The sequence below is a fragment of the Hyperolius riggenbachi genome, chromosome 4 (assembly GCF_040937935.1).
Source record: "Hyperolius riggenbachi isolate aHypRig1 chromosome 4, aHypRig1.pri, whole genome shotgun sequence".
Lineage (NCBI taxonomy): Eukaryota > Metazoa > Chordata > Amphibia > Anura > Hyperoliidae > Hyperolius > Hyperolius riggenbachi.
This window is the reverse complement of record NC_090649.1, coordinates 136,258,096-136,284,843: the sequence shown is the minus strand read 5'-3', so window position 1 is coordinate 136,284,843 and position 26,748 is coordinate 136,258,096.

Here is a 26,748-nt window from a genome sequence, read left to right as displayed (position 1 = left end):
GGTTGTATAAGAGATTATTGGGAGCAACAACACCGCAAAGTCCAAAGAACACAAAAGACAGGTCAGGGATCAAGTTATTGAAAATTTTAAAGCAGGCTTAGGCTACAAAAAGATTTTCAAAGCCTTGAACGTCCCACGGAGCACTGTTCAAGCGATCATTCAGAAATGGAAGGAGTATGGCACAACTGTACACCTACCAAGACAAGGCTATCCACCTAAACTCACAGGCCGAACAAGGAGAGCGCTGATCAGAAATGCAGTCAAGAGGCCCATGGTGACTCTGGACGAACTGCAGAGATCTACAGCTCAGGTGGGAGACTCTGTCCATAGGACAACTATTAGTTATGCACTGTACAAAGTTAGCCTTTATGGAAGAGTGGCAAGAAGAAAGGCATTGTTAACAGAAAGCATAAGAAGTCCCGTTTGCAGTTTGCCACAAGCCATGTGGGGGACACAGCAACCATGGGGAAGAAGATGCTCTGGTCAGATGAGACCAAAATGGAACTTTTTGGCCAAAATGCAAAACGCTATGTGTGGCAGAAAACTAACACTGCACATCACTCTGAACACACCATCCCCACTGACAAATATGGTGGTGGCAGCATCATGCTCGGGGGGTGCATCTCTTCAGTAGGGACAGGGAAGCTGGTCAGAGTTGATGGGAAGATGGATGGAGCCAAATACAGGGAAAACGTGGAAGAAAACCTCTTGGAGGTTGCAAAAGACTTGAGACTGGGGCGGAGGTTCACCTTCCAGCAGGACAATGACCCTAAACATAAAGCCAGGGCAACAATGGAATGGTTTAAAACAAAACATATCTGTGTGTTAGAATGGCCCAGTCAAAGTCCAGATCTAAATCCAATCGAGAATCCGTGGCAAGATCTGAAAACTGCTGTTCACAAATGCTGTCCATCTAATCTGACTGAGCTGGAGCTGTTTTGCAAAGAAGAATGGGCAAGGATTTTAGTCTCTAGATGGGCAAAGCTGGTAGAGACATACCCCAAAAGACTGGCAACTGTAATTGCAGCAAAAGGTGGCTCTACAAAGTATTGACTCAGGGGTCCGAATAATTACGCACACCCCACTTTGAAGTTATTTATTTGTAAAATATGTTTGGAATAATGTATGATTTTCGATCCACTTCTCACATGTACACCACTTTGTATTGGTCTTTCACGTGGAATTCCAATAAAATTGATGCATGTTTGTGGCAGTAATGTGACAAAATGTGGAAAACTTCAAAGGGGCCCAATACTTTTGCAACCCACTGTATCTATACAGGTAGTCCACGGTTTACGAATGCCCGACATACGAATGACCCGCCAATACGAACGGCCCGATCCCGTCGCGATGATGTCATTTCCGCATGGGGGAGGTTTGAAGAAGTGGCTTCAAACTTCCCCCGAGTGTCCCCGAGAGAGGCACAGAGGGGGACACTGGAGGCAAAGGGGGGCACATAGGAGGCAAAGGGGACAGAGATAGCACAGCATTCTGACTTAAGAACGGATTCAGGTTAAGAACGAACCTCGTTTGTTAACCGAGAACTACCTGTATATATGTATATATACATATATATATATATATGTATATGGTATGTATAAAACATTAATATCTTCGGTCACTGATGCTGTCAGCTGTTTTTGGAAATTGCATTACTACAGTTTTCTCACCCCTTCCTCTTCCAGCTTTGTATTTACAAATGTAAGTATATATAGAAACTGGGGGAAAAAATGACTGGAGATCCGCTTTATAGTGAGAAAAATGAAGGATCTGAGACATCCTATTTTTACATGAAGTTTCTTTAGGATGGAAGATCCCCAGGTAATACACTCACTCAGAACAACACAGCTGGCTGTCTTAAACCTAGTTAATATATTTTAAATCAGGAATGAGTATAGTTGGAAGCCAGAAACTGTAAAAGTAGCAGGAGGAGTCTGTTGGCCCCACAGTCAAAGGTCAGTGTGGGCTGTTGAGTGCTGCCGCAAAGTGAGAGACGCTACAAAGGTATCTTAATTACAATTTTTCAAACACACTCCATGCGAAGTGCAGGAAAGTAAAACCTTTACTCACATGTTGGAAAATATTAAACCATCCACCCACATGGTGAGCTTTTTCTGCAGCACTCTATTGTTTCTCCTTTGTCAATTATTTTAATGTGAATTTTCACAAAAATAATGTGCATTGCAATAATGCTGTAAAACTGTTTTATTAGAATTAATGCTTGTTTGTTTATTAGCTGTTTTAATGTAACTAACATTAAGGTTTCTTCACTAAACGTATCATCCATGAATCTTCTCACCTGACTTTTTTTTCCCCTCAAGTTAAAACCTTGTTACATGCAGCCATCCATTATCAGAAGTTCAAATCAAAATTTGCACTGCATGACAGATCATGAAACTTTCTGTTAAAAGCAGCCATCTTAAAATCTTAAAGACATGGCCAGATTTACCAAAAGGCACAGTAGGCATGTGCCTACAGGAGCCTGATGAGAGAAATACAGCTTACTTCCCTCCCTGAATGCCTTCCTCCTTCCCTACACTGAGTCTCGAGTGGAGTGTAAATGAGAGGTTACTTACCTTGGTCTCGTCATTCCACTGACGATATCTCCCTTCAGTTGGGGTCACCTCTAACTACTTAATACTGAGGGTAGCTCTGGCTATTGGGTACCTAATACTAAGCGACACCTGTAGCTAACTATGACGGGCAAGTAAGGAAGAAGTGACAATGGGACAGCCAGCACACTTGTTATGGAGTTTGGCAGGGGTTTGTAGGTTCATGGAGGGCGAAGTCTAGGGGGTCAGGACATCTGTGCGTATAGGGTCCTGTGACGTAAATCCGGGCCTGCTGAAGAGCTAAGCTGGAGTGGGCTACACACCATCAACAGTCATTTTGGTTCTGCAACAATGTTTCTTCTTCGCTGGTGTTGACATTTGAAGCCTTCGGCATAATTTTTGCTGAAACTGAGAGAGTAAACACCTTCAAGTGAGTTGAAGTTTAAAAGGTTCAGAGGAAAAATCAAACAATTGAGTGCTTTTGTATTGTGGTCACTTTTAGTAAGAAGAAAAGACTGGCACTAGATGCTGCTGAAGGGTTATCGGCAAAACTGGATTCTGTACCACTCATGACGTGCTCCCAGAAGAATACAGATTCAACATGCTATTGAAAGGAGAGTAAGGCACTGTAAATTGCAAATAGTACCTTTTGATGTGTAGACATCGGTGTATGCAACGGGGGTGAAGAGAGCCTGACACCGTTTCGCTTAAAAAGAAAAAAAAGCTTCCTCAGAGGCCAGTATCACACTAGCATCTGAAGAAGCTTTTTTTAAGTGAAACGGGTTTGGATCTGAATCTCAGCTTTTCCTGTTCAGTAAGCCAGCACCTATTCAGTAGGAGACCTTGGGCAAGACTCCCTAACAGTGCTACTGGCTATAGAGCATGTCCTAGTTGCTGCAGCTCTGGCGTTTTGAGTTCGCTAGGAAAAAAGCGCAATATAAATGTCATTTGTCTTGTCTTATTTACACTAGTAATGGCAGATATTCAAGCCACCAGGGTCAACTGTCTACATGGAGAATGTTAATAATAGCAAACTACTGGAATGTAGTCCTGGTACCTAATGTCATAAAACAATATATACCGGACCTGCTTTCACAAATGATTGCCACTCCAGCATGTAAATGGCAATTGCCTTTACTCACAGTACAACGTATCAAGGTAGTTTCTCCTCCAAACAGTCAGAAAACAGGTGAAGCAAACAGTAATCACTCTCATTATTATTCTTTCCGTACCAGAGACCTGGACACAAAACCTGTGAAGCCCGCATGCGATGACATTTCTACACTGAAATTACAGTGTTTGAAGAGTAGAAGCAATTTACTGTAGCTGGACGGGAAGACAGGTCTAATGGACTCTAGTCTCACCAACAGATTTCCATGTCACACAGATCAAAACAGCCGTCCTATTCCGACCAACATAACAACACTTAATGCCTTTACAGGTGGGCCTTCATTCCCGATGTGTGTGTTATTACCAATGCTTTCAAAAAAACATCTTATGCATAACTGCTTTTTCTGTACATAAAAAGCTGAATCAGCAGAAACTGTAAATACAGCAAAGACAGAACACATAACCTGCGCTTATCATGGATCAGATTTAAAGGAGACGTGCAACTACGCAGGCAGTAAAAACAGATTAAACACCTCTTCAATGTTTGCAAGATCACTTTTTACATATAACAGACATAACCGGATCTTTGAAGAAAATCTGCTTTGCCACAGGGGATTGTTTTTCTTTTTCTTTTGTAGACCTTGTAGGTAGGATGTTGAAATTATTTTGGTTGGGATTGGACTCGCATATGGCAAAGTGGCTAAAGTTAGTGTGTGTGCGCCCAATATAAAAGATTTGCGCTGCATCTCGATGACTTTAACCAGTTCACCCCAAATTGGTTTTTACCCTACCGCACAAGAGCGATTTTCACCTTTCAGTGCTCATCCCTTTCATTTGCCAATAGCTTAATCACTACTAATCACAATGAAATGATCTATATCTTGTTTTTTTCACCACCAATTGGGCTTTTGGGGGTTGATATTTTTTTCAGTAATTTTTTTATTTTCTATGCATTTTAAAGGGAAACACAAGGAAAAAATGAAAAAATACACTATTTCTCCAATTTCATCCCCTATAGTTTTAATATAAACACTGCTACTGTACATAAAACCCACACATTTTTTCTGCCTATTTGTCCTGGTTATCGCAAGATTTAAATTATGTCCCTAGTACAAAGTATGGTGACAATATAGTACTTGGAAACAAAGGTGTATTTTTTCTTTGGTGCCTTTTTTCTCACTATTTCCATATGCACCCGCGGGAGCGCGCACAGCGGCAGCAGCACTGTCGGACTTATAAAAACGTCCTGCTAGAGCCTCTTAATGGTTCCAGGATGTTTTTATAAGTCAGGTTGTCATAAACGTATGAGATAATGAATTGTATGTGTAGTACAGCTAAGAAATAGAACATTAGTTGAAAAGAAAATATTCCCATATGTTTCCAGTACAGAAAGAGTTAAAAAAAAACTCCAGTTGTTATCTGAATTTGATCCCAACTGGGTGGAATAAAGTTCTTTTTTCTGAAGCACTTAAACAGCCAAGAAACAGTGTGAGACAGCATGAGATAAGGTTTTACTGCAGGAAAGGTCAAAGGGTCATTATTTTGACTTTTGTTTTATAGTTTTGATTTATAGTGGTTTTAAAACTGCAACTGTGACAATATGAGACAATGTTATAAAGAAAAAAAAAACTATATAAATGAAAACAAAAAATTGAGACTCTTTTCTTTGCTACTAATGTTCTATTTATTATCCGTACTAGTACACATACAATTTAATATATCCCCCCAAAAATATCAGCTTCAGGTTTGCTTTCAGCAGTATAAATAGAGGAAAGGGTGTTTATAGATTGTATCTGCCTTGGAAGTTGGAACAATGCTGGCTCAATTATTGTTATTTAGGATTTATCCAGTGCTAACAGCTTTCATAGCACTTTACAGAGTACATAGTCTTATCACTGTCCCACATAGGTGCTCACAATCTCATCTCTACCATAGTAAGATGTCCATCATAGTCTACCACGAATTTTAGAGAAGGCCAATTAACTTATCAGTGTGTTTTTGGGATGTAGGCAGAAATCCAAACATGACATTTATGTACAGAAAGTGCCCTGAAGGGATTCAAACCAGAGACCAAGCACTGCAAAGCGAGGGCGCTATCTACTATGTCACCATGCCACCCAATAGCCATAATAACCATAACCCTACAGACCCACAAATCCTCCATTTACAATATCCAGCATTCTATAAATAATGTTGCACCCTGCACAACACAAAATATGCAAATAATCATGTTGATTTGTTGCTGCAATGCAGATTTCTGTACGTACAGCAGACTAAAGTGCATTCAGCCATAAATGGCCTCAGTAATCAACATACATAAATCCCTTATTCGGCACTACTAAAGTGGGTCAGCGAAGGTGTACAATATTTGACGGTGACTTATTACAAATATGGTACTAGTGTCTATTTGCTTTGGCTCTACTTTTTTTTTTTCTCCATAAAACATTACAAATCTACCGGGAGAAGGTTTCATTAAAAGATGCATTGTCCTGTTTATCTGGAAAATGTATTTTCAACACACACACAAAAAAGCTGTAATCATAACGTCAGTTGCGGCGCTACTAATAGAAGCAGAGCAAGCCACAGAGTTTGTAAACAAATGCATTATTTGCTGGAAAAATGAGTTTTTACAAATAAGGGTGAAATTACATTTCCCTTTGTGACAAATAAATTAGCTACACGGGGAATGGTACAGGGTTCCATTCGCACACACTGAGATGCTCCTAATTCACCATGAAGTAACAGAAATTAAAATATCAGGTTCTTTTCCAGCCGGATCTGCACCTGCACAAACAGCCTTCTGCATACCTGTCGCTTTTTTTTTTAAATTCAAGAACAGAAAAACAATTTAAAGCCGGGCAATACACAATATCCTTATAGCGTGCATTGACACGGTAAATGTGAACAAATTTGTTCCATGAGTCTAGTACAAAGTAATTGGCTACCTGCTAGCCTGAAGATGGTCTCCATCCAAATTTGTATGGTACTGTTATGTTATTGAAAAAAAACATTGACTTTAGTTTGCAGATACATACTTTTATTTCTAGAGAGAGACCCTGGACCCAACTTAGGTGTTCACACAACTACTCTTTTGAGCTGAAAACTAACCTCACAAACCAGGAAGATGGGTCCCAGCGATGTCCCACGAGGATGAGTGCTCCTCAATCTATCTTCCTGACGGTGGGTAGACGCTACAACTCACAATGGGTGCAAACAAGAGTTCAAGCAATCGTGGTACTGTGAGCAGGAGTTGCCAGGGGGTCTTAAAGATCCACCGTGGCGGTCATTATCGGCAAGCGTCACTAAGCCTCATTTGCGTAATCATCCGTTCAATCGCGAGATCGTGAAAATGATCACTCGTCGCTCAATAAATGCCAGTCTTCTGAAAAATCACGTACGGCCTTTAGGAAGACTCATGCAAGGAAAACTGAAGGCAAAGAGGAACAGTTTTCCTGAACAGCCAATCACAATCATTACTATGCTAACAATCAGAAATCTGATTGGTTGCTCTAGGAATTTATTTTACTTTTGCTATGTTCTTTGTTTTTTTGTTTTGTTTTGTTTTTTTGACGCCCAAAATCTGAGCTGTATGTATGGGACACACTAAACTGAACTCAGACCAAATTGGTCGTTAGTGGTTATCTCATTTGTTTATTTTGAGGGCTATTAATTTAATATTAACCAGAAACATCTCAATAATGAAGTGAATGAATGCTGTGTGAATCAAGCTGGGTGAACTTTTGAACTTTACAGAAATTAGTGATATCTTGAAAACTATAACAGACAGAACAGTGTTTTTGCAGCACAAACTTGGTGCTAGCCAGCCATACCATTTTTAAGTCCATGCACTGTTGTAGGGGGCTGGATGAACTGTTGACCTTTATAAAAAATCTTTAATACCTCAAAAACCATAACACATAGAGCAGTGATTTTTTTTTAATGGACACAAGCCTGGTGTTAAACCAATTATACCATGTTCGTGTCCATGCTCTGTTGTTGGGGGACTTGGAGATGTCATTGCCTGAAAGAAAACAATTGCTATTATCTTTTTAAACAAAAACAACACAAATCTTATTTTTGTGGCAAAAACATAGCACTAACCAAACAAGATGGAATTTTTATTTGTGTTGATTTTTATTTTTTTATTTTTTGGAGGGGGGGGGGGGGCAGCTTCATGCAGCCATTTTGTTGGGGTTTTCAGGATTCAATATAAGCAATTATAATTGAAAACAGGCTTTTACATTTCAGGCTGACCAAACTGAAAACTGTACTGTCCTTTTCCTGCAACTGGAGATACCCTTTAATACAAAGTCTTAACTATAGAGGGGGCAGCCTCAGCAACTAGAGGAACATTACTTACCTTTCCTCTCTCTGATAAATGTTCCAGCCTCAATCTCAGGTGTTGTGATCACACTTGTCACGGGTGTAAGAATCATGATGGCTACTGTTATTATATGACACCTGGTAGCAGGGGCATAGCTACAAATCATGGAGCCTCCCTGCAAAACTTTGCAAGGGTCATAAAACAAGTGTGGACATCATAATCTACTCACCCATAACAAGTGTAGCATAAAAAAATACCTGATCTGGAGGATGGACTCCTTTATTGGAGGGAGTGAAGTAGTAGTTGGGGTCCTCTAACAGCTCTGGGCTTTCCTGCAGTGGGAGGGGCGTCTCCCCTGTAGTTAAGTCCCTGCCTGGCAGATGGGCCGTACGTTGATGTCATCACCAATGGAGTAGGAAGAAAGGAGTGGGAAGGTTTGGGGAGGGCATCAACGTTTTACTGTGTAGTCCCCATGACTTGTAGCCATGCCCCTGTTTTAATATCTGAAAATGATATACCCTTACCAGCCCAACAGCTTAAATAGATCATTTCCCCCCTGTTTTAATATCTGAAAATGATATACCCTTACCAGCCCAACAGCTTAAATAGATCATTTCCCTTCACCTTTCCAATGCCACAGGCATATTACAGTATAGTATACTACAGCAAATTAAGCTCTAGACTAATGATAGGTTGGTAAAAGCAAGAACAGCAAAATAAGATGCACAGGCATGAAGATAAAGGGGAGACATGTAGCAGAGTAAGACAATACTGGAAAGCCTACAAGAGGATATAACCAGATGCCGGATTAAATAGGAACAGCAGAACGGTAAAAAAAAAAACAATCTTACAATGTAAACTAATGCTTCAGCAATCTTCTGTAATGTATAAATACACAGGAGGCTACCAGGAAACTAGGCACAGGTGTAATAAGGCAACACTGAGCGGCAATAAATGAGAAATGTGGAATGAAAGATTCAGAAAGTACGTATGACACCATAAGTGATCACAACAGTCTACTACTCTCCATATTCAGGCCCATGCTAGACCATGCTGTCTTTAGCTCAAATCCAGATCCTACTGTATATGAAAGGTCACAAGAAGGTTAGTTTAGATAAGCAATAGAGATCTGAAGGTATAGTCACAGCACAGAGAAACGCTATCGTCCTCTTATAATAAAGATATCAATAGGTTCGTCTGTAAAATATACTTTTTTTTCACAATAGTTCTATCTTGTTTTGGGCTGAATAAATCATCATCTGTCTCCTCCTCTTTATGCTACAGTGCTTGATTGGTGACCATGCGTGTGTAATAGTAGGCTCAGCTCAGCTTTGGTCTGTGGGAATCCAATCAGTAAACAAAACAAAGCCACAAGCCAAGAGCTCTTCTTTAGACAACATTGATTAGAGACAAATTTCTGCTCTTGCAGAGAGAAAAAAAAAATCACAGAAAATACAGCAAAATTAAGAGTGGTCCAACCGTGTACAATCAATGCCTCACCTGTTTCATTGGGCTTCTGTCCATGAAAAATGTTTCTTACTCAGCATGTTTTATATTACATAAAATGTAATGAAAGTAGTTTATTGTTATAACAGCATACATAAAGAATATTTTGCTCATAAACACATTGTAAATAACCATATTGTGGACTGGATCAGTCGTCATAGTAATCCACTATTTGCACCTCATACAGCGATTTGTCTAATTTTGAAGAAAACATACCTACCTAAGGAGAGGGAACTCTCTTGATTATAATGAATGAGACCTCCCACGGCATCCTATGGTCCTTCGTTGCTGCTCCAGCTGATAGAGGTCGTGCTCCTCTTCTGGCATGAGTGTGGCTGTGCCTATGCAGTAGCATGGAGACACTCATGCACAAGCTCATGCTTTAAGAGCAGTGTGGCCCTAATCAGCTGGAGGGTCCGTGAAAGGCAACGAGGGACCAGAGGACACCGCGGGAGGCCTTATTAGAATCCGGAGGGTTCCCTTTCCTTAGGTGTGTATGTGAAGCTGAACCTGAGTTCTCTGTAAAATTGGACACATAGGTGTATAAGGTGCAAATAGTGGCCTTGGCCTTACGTTCTAGCTCCCCGTAGTCAATGAGGTCCCTTGCATTTCTCTGGATCCCCTCTGTTCTCTGGCAGGTGGCTCTGTAAGATGTGCAACACAAATGCAAGTCACTCTGATTGTGCATGCAGGGCCCTATCCACACACCCTTCTTGATCTCACATGCGTGGTTCTCAAAAGAATGATGCGCGATTGAAAAGGGCGCACACACAGGGTCATCACGACCTGCATTCTGGTCCCACCAGCGGAAGAATGGATGCGACCCAGATGATGCTGAGGAACCTCAGGGACTACAGTGGACTGAAAGAATCCCTAAATAAGTAAAAGTCTACAGGTTTAAGCACAGTTCAGGTGTGCTTTAGAACAAACATTATACAGTAGAGCAGGGGTGCCCATTAGGTAGATCGCAAATGACTTCATGGTAGATCCCGTCCCCACTAGATTTTCCATTCTGTATATACAAGTGTGCTCCTAAAATTGTTCATAGGTAGATCATTTTGACTTGCTAATTTTTTAAAGTAGCTCATCAAAAAAGTGTGGGCACCTCTGCAGTATATCTGGTTATATATATATATTGGTTGTCTGGCACTGATGGGGATCAGCTGATGTCGGACAAGTATGCTTTCTGGTTGCTTTACACTCAAGGTAAAAATAGGCCTAGCTAATACAGTACTATACTCCACTCTATATACATACCATGAAATCTGTATTAAATGTAAAAACACAGTAATTGAAAGTATATTAACCTTAGGGGAACCAGTCTTTAAGCACAGCAGAGCCCACAAACTAGGGATGATCGGAAGAGGCGATTTCCGATATCGCGTTAATTCCGCCTACTGCAATAACGAAATTCCGCTACCACTATATTCCGGCGGTTTCTCGCGGTATTCAGTGTAATTCCCCATTCCGGCGGTACAATTTCAGCAATGTTAAAGGGAACCTAATTGATGTTTCCTTTTAAACAAATATCAGTTCCCTGGCAATCCTGCTGATAACTTTGGCTTTAGTGGTGGCTGAATCACACACCTAAAACAAGCATGCAGCTAATCCAGTCTGACTTCAGTCTGAGCACCTAATCTGCATGCTTGTTGAGGGGCTGTGGCAAAAAGTATTAGAGACACAGGATCAGCAGGACAGTCAGGCAACTGGTATTATTTTAAAAGGAAAAATCCACATCCTTCTCAGTTTAGGTTCCCTTTAAAAGGATTTCTGTAAATTTCCGAGGTATTTCTCACAGGCTCATTTGAAACATCATTTTTGAAACATCGTAGACCATGGGACCTAGAGGTTGTTCCACGGCGGTCATCACAATTTTTTTCTTGGTACCAGCAGGAGTTGTCGTAGGCCATGGGACCTAGAGGTCGTTCCACGGCAGTCATTATAATTTTTGTTTGGAGCAGCAGGAGTTGTAGTAGGCTATGGGACCTAGAGGTGGTTCCACGGCAGTCATTACACATTTTTTTGGAGCAGCAGGAGTTGTCGTAGGCCATGGGACCTAGAGGTGGTTCCACGGCAGTCATTACAATTTTTTTTTGGAGCAGCAGGAGAAGTTGTAGGCCATGGGACCTAGAGGTGGTTTCACAGCAGCCAGTCATTATAATTTTTTGGGGAGCAGCAGGAGAAGTTGTAGGCCATGGGACCTAGAGGTGGTTTCACAGCAGTCATAATATTTTTTTTGGAACAGCAGGAGTAGTCGTTGGCCAAAAGTATAGGGTTAGGATAGAATATAACGTCGGACAGCTGCAAAAGCTGCATTTATATGATCTTAAAATGCAAAAATGTGCGATGATAGTGATAGGCAGCAGAGTTTGAGAGGGAGACCATTTGAGGCTTGAAAAACAGCAACATTTTAATTTAGTCTGTCTAATCTTCATCATGAATCAGTGAGAGGGGCCTTGTAATTATCACTGATCCATGACTCGTTCATTTTTATGAACGTTAGTACGTCCACATTGTCTGTGGACAGACGGGTCCGTTGGTCGGTGACCACCCCACCTGCAGCACTAAATACACGCTCAGAAAGAACACTTGCGCGCGGCATGCAAGAACCTCCAGTGCACACTGAGCGAGTTCAGGCCAGGTATCCAGTTGTTTTGTCCAATACTCCATGGGGTCATCATTACTCTCCATATTGTCTGGAGCACTGGCCGACCACAAGTAATCATTTACCATACGGGCCAGCCGCTGGCGATGACTATTTTGCCCGCTGGTGGTGCTGCTGCTACAAGGAGCATTGGAAGAATCTGGCATTGGCTGGTAAAATTCCTTCAACATAATTAGCAGGTTCACTGATTGGCTATTGGTGCTGCTGCTAGGAGTGGGACCACCAGACCTTTGCTGAGTATGATGAGGCTTAGGAGCTTGGGCCTAGGATACAGGTGCAGGAAACGCATCTTCTATCCAACGAAGAAGGGCATCTTGGATGTTGCTCATCCTGGCGTCTGCTTGGGAGGGGGTATGAACTGCCACATTTTCCCCTTGCACCGGGGATCTAAGATGGTGGCCACCCACATGTGGAGCCTTGATTTTAAAGTTTTAATCCGGGGGTCCTTACAGAGGCACTGGAGCATATGTACAGCCATAGGGAAGAGATGTCTGCCATGAATCACCTCTTCCTGGCTGTCAGAACAGTCGTCATGCTCCAGCTCCACATCAGAATCCTCTTCCCACCCTCTGCTACATCCAAAGTCAAATGTAGTAGGGAAAGAAAAGGGGTAGTGCTATGAGCTGCAGGATCCCTGCAGATATTCTGGTGTCTCAACTTCTGCCTGTCCATAGATAATTACTGCCCTGGCCTGAGGGGCCGCCGGGCCAGCGCAGGCACCGCCCGGCCAGCACAGGCGTACTACTCCAGGTCATAGCAACCCGAAAGTAGTACAGGGGCCAGAGAGATTTGCCCGGCAAACAGTTTGGGCCATCTCTACTACTAATAGCTCGCACTCAGTCTAATTCTCTCTCACAGTCTTTAAAAAGACTTTTGTTTTTTTAAAAAGTCTTTAAAAAGACTATTGTTTTATGTTGAAACAACTAATATGGGTCTGTCTCTCCTCTCTCCAAAACACCAGACTGAAACCCACAAGCTTCGTCACATCTCTCTTATATACAAAATGGGTGAGATAGCTAATGATAGGTAGCTAGGAGCTGTTTGCTACTGTAGGATTGGTTGGTTTTTGTTAAGACTCTAATTGGTGCTGAAATTCCAATTTTAATGCAGAAATCAGCGTGTTATAAGCTTCTGTGATGGGTCTATCCCAGGGGTGGGCAAACTTTTTACATCAAGGGCCACATTGAGTTTTGAAAATGGGCCGGGGGCCGGAGCAAAAAAAATGGGCGTGGCCATGTCCAGATGTGGGCGGTGACATAGCAGGAAAGGGTGTGGCCATGACAGGATGCTATGAGACCGCCAGCACAGATCCCCCACAAATGCTATGAGATTGCCAGCACTGATCCCCCACAAATGCTATGAGATTGCCAGCACAGATCCCCCACAAATGCCAGGCACGTGGTGTGTCCCCTCAGCGTGTCGGCCAGCCAGCCAGATGCAGCCCAGGCAGCAGCTGCCCCAGATCCGACCTCCTCCTCCTCCTCCTCCGTAGCAGCAGCAGCAGCCAGGCACGTGGTGTGTCCCCTACGCGTGTCAGCCAGCCAGCCAGATGCAGCCCAGGCAGCAGGTGCCCCAGATCCGACCTCCTCCTCCTCCATAGCAGCAGCAGCAGCCAGGCACGTGGCGTGTCCCCTCCTCGTGTCAGCCAGCCAGATGCAGCGCAGGCAGCCGCTGCCCCACACAGGTCCCTCAGGCAAGTCCACCAGGCCCCAGCACGCCCCAGCACACAACGCTCGCTTGCTCTGTCTCGATCCGACAGGCGGGCAGAGCGCAGCAAAATTGCGGCAATGGTTCCAGGTGGGGGGCGGAGTCAAGCAGCATGATGGAGCCACGCACCAGGGCACGCCACGGCCGCCGCCTCAGTCCCCCTGTCTGATTGCGTGCAACACGCTGCGGGGCGGATTTATTTCAAACGGAAAAAAAAAAAAAGAATAAACAAGCTGCAGGCTTTGGCAGGCTTCGGGGGGCCGGATTGAGGATGTCCGCGGGCCGTATACGGCCCGCAGGCCGTAGTTTGCCCACCCCTGGTCTATCCCTTCCGATCCTTCTTATTGGCTGATTGGCTTTTAATTTCCGATGGCTCTGATTGGCCAAAAAATTCTGACGAAATTCCGCATTGAAATTCCGCTATTTACCCATTACCGCTATACATGTTCCGTTCGCCAATTTCCGTCCGGAATCACGGAAATCTCAATTCCGCGGAATCCGACGAGCAACCCTACCACAAACAGACTTAGAAGTCGGCCTTTGCCACTGTGAGTACTGCCGGTGATTTGTGCTGATTAGTTGAGACTGCAGGTTAGTTGACTTCTGGATAACCCAGACTGCACTGTACTTCTTGAGTAAACAGTTGTACAAAAAGTAATAAACAATGCTGATGCTACAGCTAAATTAGCTTAGTAGACATCAAGAAGGTCATTTGTACAGAGTTGGTTATCCATAAACGCATGTTAAGTCTGACGAGGATAATACATGTACATTGCTCTCTGTTCACATATTGGGTTTCTGCCTTCACCGTTTTGTGGAAGAGAAGCAAACAATTCTGTTTACAGTCGACTTAAAATCCTGACATTTGTATGCACACAGGGTTTATTTTGTAAATGGCAGCCTTCAAGTAAGGATAAACTGTTCTCTGCTACAGGCCAGATGACTAGCAGCATGACTCAGGTTTCACTGCAGTTTATAGATGAACCAGCTTTCTGAGCATAAATCAATTTCACAGCCAAACGCAGTTGTTTGTGTTTGTAAAATTATCACCAAAACATGCATTTTCGCATAGTTTTATGACAGGTGAAAACTTTGTGGTGGTCTACATGGTTTTAAAGCCTTAAGCCTGCTAAACACTTTAAATTACGAACGGCAAACCACTGACCAATTTTACCAGCTCCATGTAGTATGTGGCAAATCATAATTGAAAGTGTGTGAGATTAAGGCCTGGTTTACAGAGGCGCTTACTGGTCAGTAAACGATGGCTGCAGCGCCTGTTGTTTAAGCACTCCCATTCAAATGATTAGGCAGTGCTGGTGCTGCTGTATTCCACCGTTTAAGGTGATTTGTGCAAACGCTGCATTTTGATCCCTTTGTTTCTCATCATTTGAGGCATCCCTGGAAGCAACACACTGCTTCCAGGGTCAGTTATCGCTGTGCCCCCATGTCCCCCTGTGTGTGTGTGTGGGGGGGGGGGGGGGATTGTGTGCACTTAAAGCCAGAGAAAGCTGTCATATGCTTTTCTGCATGCTCGCAGAAAAGCATTTCTCCCAGATGCTGTGGGTTTCCTTTATGAAGTCGGGCCTAAATCCAGGAAAAAAATAGTTTTTTATAGTATGTAAGCACGTCAGGTACATACTAGCGGTATGTGAGTAAGACTCCATAACTTTGCGGCTGCAGTGGAGAGAGATCAGCTGTGATCTGTGCTCACATCCAACGGCCCAATATGACATGGTGAATGTTTACCACATCTTACTAGTGTGAAACAAGCTTTAGGCAGATTTTTGAAAGTAAGCAGGTGTAGTGAATAGGGATGTCGGAAATGTCAATGCCAGAGTCTCCAATACTAATTTCCGATGAAAGGTGGTTTTTTTTGCAATTTTTGTTAGTAAAGTTATGTTCTTTTTTTGTTTGTTTGTTTTATAGAATCCATTATATTTTGCAGATGTCTGCTATGATGCAGACCTTCTTGATATACCGACTACTCTGATTTCAGAGAAAGCAAAAGTTTGCAGCGGAAATCAGAATAACACAGTCATTTTAGACCATTCACAAGAGTCAGATACTGAGTTTTTCACAGTCTTGTAATTAGCTTAAAATGTCCATGGTATTCCGATTTCTGCGGTAATCCACTGCATTCTCTAATTGGTCCAATACTACTGAGTATGTCCGAGTGCCATGACTGGCCTAACATTGGAAATATCAGTCCAATCACAAGACTTGCAATTCAGAAATAGTGGTATTGGACCAATCAGAGAATGCAGTGGTTTACAAGGCAATCGGAATACCACAGAGATGGTAAGCCAATCACAAGACTCGAAAAAACTTGGTAGTATCTGTATTAATTGGTCTAAAATTACTGCAGTAATATGATTTCTGCTGAAACATTCTGCATTCACTGATTGGTCCTGGACCAATGCTTCCAAGATCTGTGACTGGTCTAAAATTTCCAAGATGTGATAATGCAGAATTTTCGCGGAATTCTAATTTCCATGACCGTTTTCCAATTACAGCTACGGAAAGCACATTTATAATCAGAAACTCGGAAATCTATATTCCAACCATCCCTAGTAGTGATATGTAGTAGTGATATGTACTTTTATATTATGCTCATCATTGGGCACTCATTTGTGACCATACTATACAGCGCCACAGAAGATGCTGGCGCTTATAAATCAATAATAATAATAATAATAATACCCACTTTTCTCACTGACTTTTCGACTAGGTGACTCTACAGTCATCTCATTTACTGTATAAGAGCAAAATTATTGAGCAATATTTCATCAGAAATAAATATAATGTGCACCCAAAGAAACCACCAAGACATTGGAATGTAGTCCGCTTGTCTGCATTTCTCGTTGACTTCCAATTACTTAGACCAATACAAGTATGTTTTGTATTGTACACCTGTCCAATACCAGAACATTCCAGGCTTAGGGAATTATTTAGGACTGGCAGTGACAGGTTTCACATGAACTCAGTCAGTAGTTCTAGAGAGATTGGACCTGATTCACTAAAATATCTTCGGAGATCTTCAGCCACCTTAAAGAGAAGCTGTCAGCTATACTATCTCAGAAAAAAAGCCACATACATAAGTAGATAAATACTTGCTCTACTTACATAACATATGTATTGTACTGCCCTTATTTTGATTTTAGTGATTTTTCTACAGTAAAAAAAAGAGAAAATACTTCTTTGCATTTAACATTGTAATTGTGGCTATTCTGAAGCTAATCCTGATGTCATTTCCTGCCCTACTCTCCTCTGCCTGATTTGCCCGCTCTTCACTATAGAAAGTGCATTGTCTCAGCATGAGAAATATTGGCCAATCAGAGAGGAACAGAGGTGTGGGAGGGGAAAACAGGAGGGAAAGAGGCTTCAGCCAATCAGGCTGCATTGGTTAAGTCTGAAGGGAAACAGAGAAGCAAAAAAGGAAAACCCAGCATGCCCTGCAACTTCCTTTTTGTGAACCAAATTTTGTGTGTACCTAATAAGAGTCAGATATATTGGTAGGTAAACAGGCGCCAGAAGGATAAAAGTACATAAAATTTTTAAAAAATTGCTGGGAGGAAGTGGTGGACTCGCCTTTGTTAAAGCAGACACCAAGGACTGTAAATATATAGATATACACATTTATTGAAAATACCCCAAAGATGCAACACGTTTCGCGGGCACCGCCCACTTCTTCAGGCAATAAGCAGGGGATAAACAACAGCAATTCAGTTATAGCAAGCAGAGCATCTGCTTGCTATAACTGAATTGCTGTTGTTTATCCCCTGCTTATTGCCTGTAAAAGTGGGCTGTGCCCGCGAAACGCATTGCATCTTTGGGGTATTTTCAATAAATGTGTATATCTATATATTTACAGTCCTTGGTGTCTGCTTTAACGGAGGCGAGTCCACCACTTCCTCCCAGCAATTTTTTAAAAATGTTATGTACTTTTATCCTTCTGGCGTCTCTGTTCACCTACCAATATATTTGAGTCCACCCCAGGTGGAGGGGTGATCTACCCCCTTTCTTCCTATCTACAGAGAGCGACTTCTTAATCCTGAGTGAGGACAGGTCTAATCTCCTCAACTGCCTAATGAGTGGTTACCTAGGTGGTAACCCGTGTTTGTGAGTATTACCATCTCACTGTTGCATTTATCCAATCAATTTTGACATACTACACCATATTGGGCTCTCGATTTCTCTTCAACTCTAATAAGAGTCAGGTAAACCGGGGAATTTATCAACAAGAAAAGTAATAGTGATTTTAACTTTTGGATTGCCTGATTAGCATCCTTATTACTTGTTTACCAAATAAAAATAAAGAATTGATTTTTGATTTTATGTCCGACAGTTACACTTTAAGTGGGGATATCATAATTAGTCTTGGTATTTTAATTGAACACCATTCTGAATTCACCCAAACACCACAGTTCAGCACCATTCAGCACTGAACCTGCAGACAGCGTCAGGGGGAGTTCACTTACTTGCACTTCGTGAATCGTGGAGTGTTTCACAGGACTCCGATACTTCCTCCTTTTGGCTTTGAAAAGGGCGAAGCAAGGAAGTATGCTTGAACATCTGCACACATCTATCATATACTAATGAAAATAGCAGGTTTTAGTTTTTCCTATAAAAGTCAGCATTGACTCCACCCACTCCCATGCCTCTCTATGGGTCTTTATTATATATATATTTATTATATTTATTACTCTTTATTCAGAAGCTGGACTGCTTTTAATTTGGTTGTATTATGTTTATCCAAGCAGTTACTCTGCTATTTTAGAACTTATTAAAGAGAACCTAAAGTGAGAGGGATCTGGAGGCTGACATATTTATGGTTTCGGTCTTGCACAAAATTATGCAAGCCTGCCTCAGGGCACTATCAAACAAGAACATCGTCAATATATCTTAAGTGGCCCATACACTTAACGATTTTCCCACTGACATACAGCAGATTCGATCACTGTGATTGAATATGCTGTGAGATAGTAGCAAACGCTGACCGAACAATCGATTTCCGTCCGAAATCGATTGTTCCCGTCGATTGTTCCAAGCAGAAAATTTCCATTGATTGCCCGTGGGTCGGGAGCACGTCGCTAATGGCGTTCGAATCGGAGCGGCCGATGTAACTATACATTACCTGAGGCTGAGTCCTGGCCTCTAGTCTTCCTCCAGGTCTTTGTCCGTCATGGCTTCCTAGTACTTCCTGTGCCAGCCAGTGACCGGCGGAAATACAAATAGAAGAGGGCGCTCTACTATTTGAACTTCCTGGTCACTGGCTGGCACAGGAAGTACTAGGAAGCCATGATGGACAAAGACCCGGAGGAAGACCAGAGGCCCAGGACTCAGCCTCAGGTAATGTATAGCTGTCGGAGGGGCGGGCGGCAGCGGAAGCTTCACAGATGGTGAATCGATTTCATGCTGAAATTGATTCACAATCTGTTTGCAGTAAAGGCAGCCATACGATCCCTCTCTGATCAGATTCGATCAGAGAGGGATCTATCTGTTGGTCGATCTGATGGCAAATCGACAAGTGTATGGCCACCTTTATCCAGAATTGACAATATGCTGTTGAAGTTAGAGAGACACTGAATTTACCAGCTTAAAACCCTCGAACCTTTGGGGTTAAATAGTAATGAGCTCAACTTTCACATAGCAGTCATTTCACAGTAAATATATCCCTGTAAGGGTGCCATGCTGCAGACTGGATTGGAAAGAACTGTGTCCATGGGACCTTCAAAAGGATAAAATTGACCAGACAAGTAATAATAATAAAATGATACAGTTCAGATGTTTTTTAAAGAGTACCTGTTAGGCATACAATCAAAAATCAATTCTCTATTTTTATATGGTAAACAAATAATAAGGATGCTAACTAGGTAATCCAAAAGTTAAAAATCTATCTTCATTTTCCTTTCAATAGAATATCATTTACCTGGTCCCCTGGCTATTATTTGGTACATCTGCCACAAAAGAGAAGTGTGCAGCAGAACATGCTGTTTTTTTTTTTCTTATTCACTTTCACTCCCCTTTTCCCATTAGACATAACTAATGAAGCCTGATTGGCTGAAGTGTATTTCACTCCTGTTTTTCCCTCCCACACCACTGTTCCTCTCTGATTGGCCAATATTTCTTGTGCTGAGAAACTGAGAAAGTGACTGACTGAAATCTGATCCATACAAATAAACCAGGTCTGCAAAGTCACACAATGATTTGTGAGGATTCATGACTCCTTATGTAACATGATTGACTTGGCTTCACTATCTTCAGAAACCTGCTAAATTTCATGTTTGCTTGCATAAGCTCACTGGCTCCAGCCTGCTGATCACCTGACATCTAACTGCTAAACAGCAACCAGTACAACTGCCATCTTCATGCAGCTTTCCTGCATCAGTGTTTTACTACAGCTAACATCTAGAAATATGCCTGAAGAAGGGGACTAGATCCCAGAAAGCTTGCATTATTTAACTTTATCAGTTAGCCATTAAAAGGTATTACTTTTACAAGACTTTGTTTTTTTCTACCTACATATATGGTATGTGTATAGAGTGGGGTATTGTACGGTATTAGCTGGGCCTATTATCAACATTGAGTCTCAACTCAATTTAAGGGCACCCATGAATATGAGAGGACTCTGTCCCCAGTGGGAATGATTTCTAGAAAGCATACATAAGTAAAATAACTTTTCCACACGCTGACTAAAATGAAAAGCTGCTTTATTGTACACAATTATCAATGGTCATGCAATGCATATGAATCCAAAATTATCCACTCACACCTCACACATGCACACACACATCACCATCTAGAAGGGCCCTTCTAGCTTTCTATTTCAATAACGTCTAAAAAATATCTAAAAGATAGTGCCCTCAGGCACAGAAAAAAAAAAAGCACAATATAATCCACTTTCGTATCATCAAAAAACTTCCTTTTGATATACAAAATCGATGAACAATTTCCTTCTGATTGCCAAGTTACTTCTATAATTTTTCCAGTATGGGTTCAGAGCGGTTCAGAGCGTTATAACAAATTCCGCAAGACTTTAGTCAATATAACTCTCAGTTTGGTGTTTTGATCAATGATGCTCTCACTGTTTCTTCACTTATATAGAAGACTCCGGTTCCCTGCGTACTCTTATACATCCGCTGTTATGCCGGAACCTTGTAATTTTTTCCACGGTCTGTCCACAACCTCCCAGCTCTCGCGGTGTATCTCCATTTTAAGTAAGGGTGTTGTTCTCTGTACTTCCGCTCCGATATGCTGGTTCTGGCTGCATGACCATTGATAATTGTGTACAATAAAGCAGCTTTTGATTTTAGTCAGCAACTCAGCACGTGGAAAAGTTATTTTACTTATGTACATTTAATTTACAAGGTTAAAGGGGTCCCTGTTTGACACGCAGCTTTTAGGAAACACCCACCAGCGCCATTTCTGGATAACCTTAACTTTGATTTCTAGAAAGCAGTTGGATCACTCTGGAGAAACTGTTGCGCACACACAGAGACTATAGAAGATCTATGCAGGTTTGGTCACAGTGAAAGTACGGCCACAGCACTAATACATCAGCCATTGTGCTGAATATAAAAGCAGATCTGTCACTGCTGGCTGTGAATTACTGAACATGACATCTCAGGGCACCTCATTGCTGAATAAATCCATATACCCTGACTAATATTCAAAACACTTAATATTTGATCAGTGTTCAATCTTGCTGTATTGTCCCCAGACCAAATGTTATACGCTTTATTGCTGGTGCATAAACATAAATTAATAAAGCTTTATGTGGAGCAGATTATGTAAACGGCATGATACCTGCTTTACAGGATTATAACTCTTTAATTTTGTTCTGTAGTCATGGCAACACAAGAGCCAGAGTTGTGTGACAGTTCCACTTAACAATGAAGTCGCATTGTTACATTAAATAGGAGTAATAGCTCCTCAACGGGATATAACACCTCCTGACAGGTCACATCTTCATTAAAATGGTAACTTGTTTCAGTTCACTTCAACAATATATACCAATACTAATTTCCTGCCCTTAAAATGGATGGCAAGCAAGCAGAAGGGGGGTGATTTAAATATAAAATGCATGTATGCCTGAGTAAAGATAGGGGCTTTGTTTCGTTTGCTAGATTGCTAACACCTGTATTCACTTGGATGGTATTGATCTTATTTAATAAGGCAGTAAATAGAGGACTGACAATGGGAAATGCTACTAATCAATGAGATATTATTGCTGGCTCATGTGATCAATACAAATCTATAATGAGAGGCAAGCTTGGATTTACATCACAGGAGCCTATAGGCGCAGATGTCCTGGCAGATGTCCTGGCAGCCTAGACTTCACCCTCCATGAACCTTCAAACTAGAGATGGCCCGAACGGTTCGCCAGAGAACTTGTTTGCCCGAACTTAGCTGGTTCAAAGTTTGCGGTGAACCGCGAATACTTAGCGAGTTCGACCCGCCCCCTATACTACATCATTTGGCTAAACTTTGAGCCTCTACATCACAGTCAGCAGACACATGGCAGCCAATCAGGCTGCACTCCCTCCTGGAGCCCCCCTTATAAAAGGCAGCAGCGTCAGCAATGTTCTCACTCTGTGTGCTGCTGTATTAGTGAGAGAAGGGAGAGACGTTGGAGAAATAGGGAAAGCGATAGTTAGGAGGTCTGTTAGGTTGCTCCTTGCTGATATTTGTGGATGAAAAGCACCCCAAAACTGCTCTTTTGAGAGCTAATGTTCTTCTGATGTGTTTTTTTTTATTTTTGTGTGCGGCCCACTGACACTGCATATACAGCCCTGTCTGTCGTAGCTGGCCCTTGCTAATTGCTGTACTGTGCCAGGCCCAGCACATTCAGTGCCTACCTTTCACTGCCTCTGTGTGACTGCACTTTGTATTATACCACCAGCAGTAAGGTCAAAAAAGTGTTCAGTACCTCACCTTTATCAAAATGAATGAGGCATGGATCCCGGAGGGCTACTGCCCGCCCGAAGACTAAGTCAGTTCCCACACACAGCATTTATGCCTGCACGCCGTGTGACTGCCTGCCCCAAGACTAAGTCAGTCCCCACACAGCATCTCTGCCTGCAGGCCACTTGACTGCCTTCTCCACCATAACCAACAGGGTCCAGACCAGGACTCCAGGTGGATTCCTGAATTTTTAAGGCAGCTGCTAGCAGCGGCTGCTAACAAGCACTATAATATTTTTTTCCTGGTGCGTGTACATGCCTGCCTAATTTTTATGGCTGCACTGCGGCTGCAACAACAAAACAAAAGGCATATACATGTGTCAATTCCCCTTTGTGATCGTTACCTTGCCGCGGTGAAGGGGCTTGCGTATCACAATGAAGCAATGACCGGCTATATGAGTGTGTTGAGGGGCACACCTGACCCAAGATAATAAGGTTGTTGCTTCATTGTGGACAGTTCTGTCATTGAGCTACCTCAGCCCGACCATGTGGGCTTGAAAACCAGCATCGCCTGCACTCTCGCTATCGTGCGCACCAGTCCAGCATGGCCATCACTACACAAACAGCTGTTTGCGGTGCGTTACACAGTGAGTTTGGTCTATCAGTGTGAAGCAGTACACTACTTACACTAACTGCTGATCCATGTATACACAAGCAAGATGTTTTCAACAAGCACTTTAGACCTCTAATTTAGCAATGCAATGTGATTTCTGCCTTTAGGGATTATAACCCTGCTGTGCGGCAAATCCGTAATTTTCCCCGGGATTTTTGGTGTGTATCTCACTCTGCCATGCCCCCCTCCAGGTGGTAGACCCCTTGAAACATCTTTTCCATCACTTTTGTGGCCAGAAACAGTGTTTTTAGTTTTTCAAGTTCGCGTACCCATTGAAGTCTATTCCGGTTCCAAAAGTTTTCAGGTTCGCAAACTTTTTCGGAAGTTCGAGTTCGAGGTTCGCGAACGGAAAATCGGAAGTTCGAGCCATCTCTATTGCAAACCCCGCAAGTGTCACTTCTTCCTTACTTCCCTTGCCTATCATAAGTAGCTACAGTTGGCCCTTAGTATTAGGTAGCTAGAGATACCCTCAACTGAAGGGAGATCTGGTCAGTGGAATGCTGAGACCTGGGTGGGTAACCTCTCATTACACTCCACTCGGGACGCTGCATAGGGAAGAATGTAGAGAGGCACTAGGTGGAGGTGAGTGAGCTGCCTTTCCATTTTCAGGCGCCTGTAGGCACGTGCCTACAGTGCATTATGGTAAATCTGGCCCTGATGAGAGGGGTTGCCCAATAGCACAGAAAAGTATGTTCTATCCCTGCTCCAAACAATTGTCTTTTACTTCCTCTCTTTCATGCAGAATAGCATGGGTGCCTTGGCATACAGATTTATACTATGGGTCTGGCTGTTCTGGCATATACAACTTGTTCTTGTTGCCAGAAGAGGTTTAGGGGAGATACTGCTCACAAACATGTCCAGAAAAGTTCTTAAAGCGGGCCTGAACTCTTGCACAGGACAGAAGGAAAACATAGAGAAATGCACCCTGTATGTATTTAGAGAATTTAGCCTGGTCACTTCCCCCTCATTTGTGTCTAATCACAAGTGTGTCACATGACTGCAATGGCAGAGATGGCAGATAAGCTCATTTGAAAGCACAGCATGTTCATTTGAAAGCATAATATGTCTGCTTCCATGAATTCGGAAGTAGAAACCATGTAGATGTATTTAAGGATTTGTATCAGCTGTAACAAAGAAATGTTTTTTTGTTTAAAGCTTATTATGCTGTTGTGCATCGTTAATAGCAGAGAGGACGTTCTGGGTTCAGGTCTTTCAACAAAAAAGAGAGGTTGAGTAAGGTTTTACTGCGGGGAAGTTCAAAGGGTCACTGGCTCTGCTCTGTTTTACAGTGTAAAATACAGAGTATGATTTTTTATACTAAAAATATTATATAATAAAAATATATATTATATAATTATAATATATTATATATTATATAATACAAATATATTTTATATTTTATATTAAAAAAAAGCTATTTACTGAAAATTTACTGAAAATAAAAAATATAAGACTTTTTTTTGCTACTAATGTTCTATTAATTATCCGTACTACACATAAAATGTATTATATATATTTTTTATTTATATAAAATTTTGTTTCACTTAAGGATTGCTTTAGGATGCAGAGTTGAGTAACTGCAAAGTGCATATATAATACCAAAAGCCACTTTTTGCCGTGAAGCTGCTTTTGTGTTCACAGCTTGCTTGCTGCTATTTTAAAATGTTTTAACCTGTAGAGCTTTTGTCCCCTTTTTATTTTTCCTTTTATCACTGCAGCACTTATAGTGGTAACGGAACACTTCCCGTTTCCTGTAACTTCTGTTTCCTTGTAGTGCTCTGGAGCAAACAGGTAAACGATACAGCTATCTGGGGATACAGTAAACCACTTACCATATTACATTCACTTCAGGTCCTTGAGAAGTGTTTTCCTTGGCCAAGGCTGAAACAACAGAGCTCTGCCAAAGCAGAGAGGCTGCAACTGACCAACTTCACCACAGAGTTAACTCTTCAAGGGGTTATCAGTATATTAAGTTAGTGCCTTGAGAATAACAGTGACAAAAATCAGCTGAGTCGACTTTGGACAAGTGCACTGAAATCATATCCAACTATATGACCTCAACGAGTCCTTGCTTTACCTCAGATATGCATCATACCTCTTCCATGTAGGTAGAGCTCTAATGAAATGTTTGGTTTTGAACCTCAAGAAAAAGAAGCCAGCCCACATGTCCCATTTCCAGTCATATGTTGAATCCCTTCTTTGTGGATTTCCTACAGCCTCACAGCTGAATATTATTGATGCAAACTCATTAGGTGGCTTTGAATAAGTGCTTGTGTGCTTATATATCTGCTTTGTTAATGTGTTTATTATAATGCATGTGTTGTACAATACCTTGCTGTCCATTTTACTGTTCCTTGCAACACATACTTCCTGTCAGTTTTAACAGATAATAATGACCATATCCTGCAAAATGTGTGCTTTCCTTTTCCTGTGGGTGTGGAGAAAGAGAGAGAGACGGGCTTTCGTAGAGCTTGTATTTTGTTTGTTGTAGCATTTTTTTTGAAGTATGTCCTTGAAAACTAAATCTAGTCTTTTGCTCAGACCAAATTTGATCCTAATCCTACTGTACCAGAGACCAGTTTAGTGAAGGTGGTGGATTCATCTGTTGCTTCTAGAACATGTAGATAGGGACCAGTCCTGGACACTGTCTAAGAATCTCAAGAGTTATCTAGACAAATTATTTTGCTACTGTCAGATAACAATTGAAACATTGTGTCTCCTTATGTCAGCATGGGTTTCCTCCAGGCACTTCAGTATCCCCCACATCCCAAAAACATACAGAGAAGTGAATTGGCTTCCCACTAAAATTGGCCAAGACTAGAATGGACATATGAATACGGTAGGGATTAAATTATGAGCCCCTCTAAGAGACAGGTTGTGACAAAACTATACATACCCTTGCTTACTGCAACTCCCTTCTGTCTGGTCTCTGCTTGAACCACAATGCCCTCCTTGAACAAGTTATGAATGTGGCTGCTAGATTCATCTATTATTCTCACCGCTAAACATCCACATCCCCCCTCTGTAAATCCCAGCACTGTCTCCCTACTAGTGTTGGGCGAACAGTGTTCGCCACTGTTCGGGTTCTGCAGAACATCACCCTGTTCGGGTGATGTTCGAGTTCGGCCGAACACCTGATGGTGTTCGGCCAAACCGTTCGGCCGCATGGCCGAACTAAGAGCGCATGGCCGAACGTTCCCCGAACGTTCGGCTAGCGCTGTGATTGGCCGAACGGGTCACGTGGTTCGGACCCGAACGCGCTCTGATTGGCCGAACTGTCACGTGGTTCGGGTAAATAAATACCCGAA